This window comes from Sorex fumeus, unplaced genomic scaffold (genome assembly GCF_029834395.1).
Source record: "Sorex fumeus unplaced genomic scaffold, SorFum_2.1 ptg000055l, whole genome shotgun sequence".
Lineage (NCBI taxonomy): Eukaryota > Metazoa > Chordata > Mammalia > Eulipotyphla > Soricidae > Sorex > Sorex fumeus.
The window spans coordinates 13,362,501-13,368,846 of NW_026606112.1; the positions used below are offsets into that span (position 1 = coordinate 13,362,501).

Here is a 6,346-nt window from a genome sequence, read left to right on the forward strand (position 1 = left end):
GAAGGAAGAGAGGAAGGAAGGAAGGAAGGAAGGAAGGAAGGAAGGAAGGAAGGAAGGAAGGAAGAGAGGTAGGGAGGGAGGGAGGAAGGAAAGAAGGAAGGAAGGAAGGAAGGAAGGAAGAGAGGAAGGAAGGAAGGAAGGAAGGAAGGAAAAATGTAATGGTCTTTCTTCATGTGAGAGAAAGAAGCTAAGAATGTTATATTCTTCTCAAGAGACTTCTTTCCAAGTGTCACTTATAAGAGAGAGAGAAATCACTTTTAGTGGAATGTACATCTTCACACTTATAAATATTATAACTTAAGATGCAGTGGCCTGAGAGAGTATAGCAGGTAGGGTGCCTTCTCTGCATGCAGCTGCCTTGGGTCCCATCCCCAGCACCTCATATGGTCCCCTGAGGGATATGGCAGGAGAGAAAACTGAACACAGAGCTAGAATGAAGCACTGATGAGTTAGGTGTGTCCTGACCCCCACCCCACACGTACAGAAAACAAAAACACAAGCTTTAAATATACTGTGTCAAGTATTTAATTACACCTGTAGCTTGTAGAGAGTTTAGTCAGCTGAAAGAGGAGATGAATATCCATAAATAAAGAAGGAGTGAAACAAACTCCAAATGTCAAGGTGGCCCAGGAAACAGTGGAAAAGAATCAAAGGATAGAATGTAATTTGTGGGACATATTGATCATGTGTAAAAGTGGTGAGAAATAAAACCAAGAGGGCTCTAATAACGATTTAGAGTGAAGTCAAAGGCTAAATAGAAGGAGGGTTAGAGAAGGCAAGTGGAGATGTTAGATTAAAGGAAATTGATGAAAGAACTTTACCAAGACTTATACATTTTTGAGAAGCTTTAGAATGTTAAATGGAAGTGATAAAAAAGAAGAGTCAAAACAGATGCCCCTCAAGGAATCTTTGCACTATTCAAGTTGAGTAGGTATGTATTACAAGTAAGGTAAAACTCATGATATTTGAAGAGGACCTTGAAGATTACCACTTCCCTTTAATAGTATAAGGCTTCTGGCATGGTGGCAGGTCGGGGCTAGAAAACAAACAAACTTCTGTTTAACCAGTTGTTTAGAAACTTAAGTAATCATGACCGTATGCAATATTGTTTTAAATTTAAATGTAAAATTTGTACTTTCAGAAAAGAAAAATGAGAGCAAAGGGCACATGCCTACCAAAGAAAACAAGCAACATAATCAGAACCCAGATGGGCTGCATGTGAGTTTGGATAATTTGCCTGACCTTACTTTGGTAAGGAAAGTAAACTAAACTATAACTTCATTCTTTCTTTACTTTCTTCTTCTTCTTCCTTCTTTCTTCTTCTTCTTCTTCTTCTTCTTCTTCTTCTTCTTCTTCTTCTTCTTCTTCTTCTTCTTCTTCTTCTTCTCTCTTCTTCTTCTTCTTCTTCTTCTTCTTCTTCTTCTTCTTCTTCTTCTTCTTCTTCTTCTCTCTTCTTCTTCTTCTTCTTCTTCTTCTTCTTCTTCTTCTTCTTCTTCTTCTTCTTCTTCTTCTTCTTCTTCTTCTTCTTCTTCTTCTTCTTCGTCTTCTTCTTTCTTTTTTGGCTTTTTGGGTCACATTCAGTGATACTCAGAGATTATTCCTGGCTTTGCACTCCAGAATTACTCCTGACAGTGCTTGGGGTGACCATAAAGGATGCCAGAGTTCCAACCCGGGTAGGTCCCATGCAAGGCAGCTTCCTTGCACACTGTATTATCTCTCCAAACCCTATAACTTATTTCTAATAAAAGAAAAAACTTAGTACAATTTAATGTTTTTCTTGAAATCTTGTGCTTCTTTTCTTATTTTGGAGATAACTTTAACATTTTGTTTTGCTATACAAACATATTAGGCAATGAGCTCTGATGTATTTCTTGTTACCCTTCTAGGGAGAATGTCTGTAAGACAGGCAAGCCTATAATTGATTTTAGAAATGTAACACATTTCTAAAATCAATTATAAATCAGACCACTCTCCGCACACATGAAGGTACTGGCAGAGGGACAAAGCCACGCGGGGTTCCGGGGCCGAGACCTCCAAGCCTACTCGAATTGGAGTCGAGCATCTTCCACCCAGATCCTCCAAATTTCAGTAGGCGGAGGTCACACCCACCACCTGGCCCCCTGGCGCCATGTAATCCCATCAGCGGCCAAGACTCAGAGACTATAAAATCCAGATCCCGGAACCGCGCGGCCGCATTTGCGGCCGCGCGACATCTTATCAGAACTTTTCTTTATGACATCTTATTATCTCATTCCTACTTTGGACAAACTTGCAGGCTATCGAATGTAGCCTGCCCACAGGGGCAGAGTCTGGCAAACTCCCCGTGGCCTACCAAATATGGCAAATACCAGTAACAATGATGGGTCTCATTCTCCTAAAGAGCCGTGAATATAATCTCAGGGCTAGGATGAAAGAGACATTACTGGGGCCTGCTCGAGGCAATTGACGATTAACAGAATGATGAAATGAAATGAAATGAAAACACATTAAAGTGACCACAATGTTTGAAAAAATGCTGTAAGGGACCAGAGTGATACTATAGCAGGTAGTGCGTTTTCTTTTTCACTTGATTCAACAAAGTTTGATTCTCAGTGCCCTATATTGTCCCCCGAGCCTGTCAGTAGTTATTCCTGATATTAGAACCAGGAGTAAGCCCTAAGCATTACTAGGTATGTCCAGAAAGCCAAAAAAAAGTAAAAATTAAAATATATGCTGGAAAGAAAGATGGCGGCTGCACGGGAGCCTTGTGGACAGCAGGTTTGAGCCGGGGGTGGGAGCGGCAGGGACCTCATGGGAAGGGGGGCGTAATGGGCCATCCTTCACGCCCGACCAAGGTTGCCAGCTACCCCCCACGAGCGGCTCTCCAGCACGGCCACGGCCCCGGAGGCACAAGGACTTAGCACAGAGAGCCACCCTCTTGGAGCAGAAAAGCAAATGGACTATGTGTTAAACCGCGCCAGCATGCCTGCCCGGAGGGGAAAGGGTGTTGCTCCATTACCCAATCCTTTCTGGAAAGAAAGATGGCGGCCACACGGGAGCCTTGTTGACAGCAGGTTGAGCCGGGGGTGGGAGCAGTAGGGACCCTCATGGGAAGGGGGGTGTAATGGGCTGTCCTTCACGCCCGACGAGGTCGCCAGCTGCCCCCCACAAGCGGCTCTCCGGCACGGCCACGACTCCAGAGCACAGAAAACAATCTCTTAACTATCTAACTTTTAATAGAAATTCTTCCAGGGTCAATAAGTAAAATAGCAGAAATCCAAAACCGCGCGATTGTGGCCGCGTGACATCATTTTATTCTTAAACCAAGTTGTAGAAAGCAAATCATTTCACAACGCTGTTTCAGCATGTCTGATTGGGGGGGGGGGGGTCGTAAACTCTAAACAATAATGGTGCATCTTCTATCGAAACAATGTATCTAGTCAAAGTAGATAGAGTATTAACTAGAACTCATCTGCCTCACAGGAATTGGGAGGGGTGGGAGGTGGGGTTCTATTGAGGTTTGCGGTTAAAAATAAGTATTGGTAAAGGGAAATGTGTTTGATATTTACATGACTGAGACCTAAACCGAAAGCTCTGTAACTTTTCCCACAGTGATTCAATAAAAAATAAATTATAAAAAATTAAATATATTATTACTTAAAAAGTTTATAATTTGACAATAAAATTTGTTCTTTCTACTCTACTTCCTAATTTGCAATATGTCTGAGTCATGGAATGCAAATTGTAAGTGATAAATTAATTCAGAAGTTCCTTTAGACTGTATCTCTTCTTTCTCGTATCTTTTAAGCACTAACCACTAAACTATTTATTCAGATTGAATATGCAATGTACTGATAATAAAGCATTTATTAACACTTGATATTATTTAAGATAGAATAAGAATTTATGTTAGCTGTCACACTTACTATTATAACTAATTAATCAAACAGACTAGATTGGAGGTCAGGACATTATTGTGATTTTTATATTAAAACTGTGTTTAGTGTGGGATTGTAACTGATGCTTCTTAAAGTAATTTCATGCACTTCACAGCCTCCATCTTTTTTTTCTTCATCTCTCCTAGAAAATCTACAATATTATACTGAATGCATTCTCACAAAAGTATCTGAAATTTCCCAATTTAATTCAATATAAACTTGCATTTGCTCTAAGTTTTTATAACTGCTATTCCTGTTGGCTCATGCCTCTGTCCTGACTCTATTTTAGGAGCTTGTTACACCCCCATGCTTCTCATTTGTACCTTTACTAAGAGATTTAGCAAGGGAAAGGATATGCCATTAAGTTCAATCGTTTCTCTTTTTCTGGAAACTGTTAATTTGAAAGAAACAAGCACAAAAACTAAGATAAACCTTGTAGATATATATGAATTATTTTTGTTCACCATAATCCATAATGTTAACAACTAAGGATAAGCTGAAAATTTATGACACCACTAATAGTATTATTAGTTTTCAGTAAATTAAAAGTAACCTAAAATTAATTTGTCTCTAATAAGAAATAGCAATACTAGGACTGAAGAAGTAGCACATGTTAAACCACTTTCAACACATGGGTTTGACCCTTGTTTGATCCCTGGAATCACATTCAGTTCCCTCAGAACCTCTAGGAGTTATCTATGAGTATAAAATCAGGAGTTAGCCCTTGAGCACAGCTGGTGTACTCTCTTCCTGACCCACCAAAAATTAAAACTAAAAATCAAAAATAAATAGGGGATGGAAGAGATAGCCCAGCAGGTAGGGGCATTTGCCTTGCACGCAGGACAACACGGGTTCGATTCCCAGCATCCCATATGGTCCCCTGAGCACCGCCCAGGAGTAACTCCTGAGTTCAGAGCCAGGAGTAACCCCTGTGCATCGCCAGGTATGACCCAAAAAGAAAAAAAAAAGAAAGAAAAGAAATAACAATATAATATTTTTATATAAAATAATATTACCACAACTAGCTGGCCTGTACGGGGATCGAACCCGCGACCTTGGCGTTATTAGCACCACGCTCTAACCAACTGAGCTAACCGACCATTCGGAGAGCCTGGCAAGCTACCGAGAGTATTCTATATGCCAGACACAGTAACAACAAAGTCTCCAATGGAGACATTACTGGGCCCGCTCGAGCAAATCGACGATCAACGGGAGGGCCTTTACCTTTACCTTTAATATTACCACAGAAATGTAAGAACTTTCAAGCAACAAATAGTCAGAGATTAATCTCGCCTAGATTATCTATAAATTTAAATGGAATTCACATAAATTTTTAGTTCATACTATAGAATAAAAACTAATGTGTTAATATGCTACCAACAAATTTCTATTACTTAGAACATGCAACCATTTTCATTTCCTAATAATCCTAGTTTTAACCTGAAATACTATCAGAACCCAATTAATACTAAGCATGAGTATTAGCATTAATCTAATTAAGATGCAAACCTAATTAATAATAAACAAATTGGTGTGTTATCTAATTAATTGCTATTCCTTGAATGGGGCAGAATCTGTGTCCTTTTGTAAGCAGGAAGAATTAAAGATGGACCTTCACTCTTGTCCCCATTATAGGATTATAGGATTATAGTGTTAAGTGGGGGGGGGGGGGAGAGGTTGTAGGCAGATAGAAGGGGATTCTGATAATGAGCTTTCCAGAGCTAATAAAGCAAGAAGGAAAGGCCTGGCCCTAAAGTAGAACAAAACAATGAGGAAGACCTCCAATTGAGATGCAAATCTTGAGCTCCCTGGAGATAGAGAGTAAAGGAGAATCTAAAGATCATGATAAGAACATAAAAGGACAATCAGAGGTCAAGAATTTCCCTGTGGTAACTCTCAGGCTAACTTTATTTATGAAAAGAAATTCAGGCAACATTAATTCGAAGAATCCGTATATAGGTTATCCCAAAAGGTTATATCTGTATATAACCTTCTCTGCTTTTCCCACTCTCAGGAAGTTAGTGTTCTGGACTGAATATGTTTTCCTTTGTCTTTCCCTTCACATATCTCTAAATAGATTTATTTAAATAAGACTATTGCCTTTCCTAAAATATTATAATGTTAATTTCTTTTTATATGTTTATTCGTTTTGGAGACACTGAGGTGGCACTCTTGCTTACTCCTAGACTCTGTTCTATGATCACTCCTAGCAATGCCCAGAGAACTAGCTGGGGTGCCCGGCATTGAACCCAAAATGGTACACGTAAGGCAAATATGCTACCCACTCTACTATTTCCCCAGCCCTAATAGTATTTACTCTAAGTTTACATAGGCTTTAAAGGGATTTATTTGGTTTGATATTCAGTCACAGTCCTCCCGTTTTTCATCAATTTGCTCGAGCAGGCCCAGTAACGTCTTCTTTGTGAGAC

General features: G+C 39.7%; 1 non-coding gene across 1 annotated transcript; it reads right to left on the minus strand.

Moving 5' to 3' along the window:
- Nucleotides 1–4,943: 4,943 nt before the first annotated feature.
- Nucleotides 4,944–5,017, minus strand: TRNAI-AAU (transfer RNA isoleucine (anticodon AAU)). Its single transcript has one exon. It is a non-coding gene; the product is annotated as a tRNA-Ile (tRNA).
- Nucleotides 5,018–6,346: the final 1,329 nt, after the last annotated feature.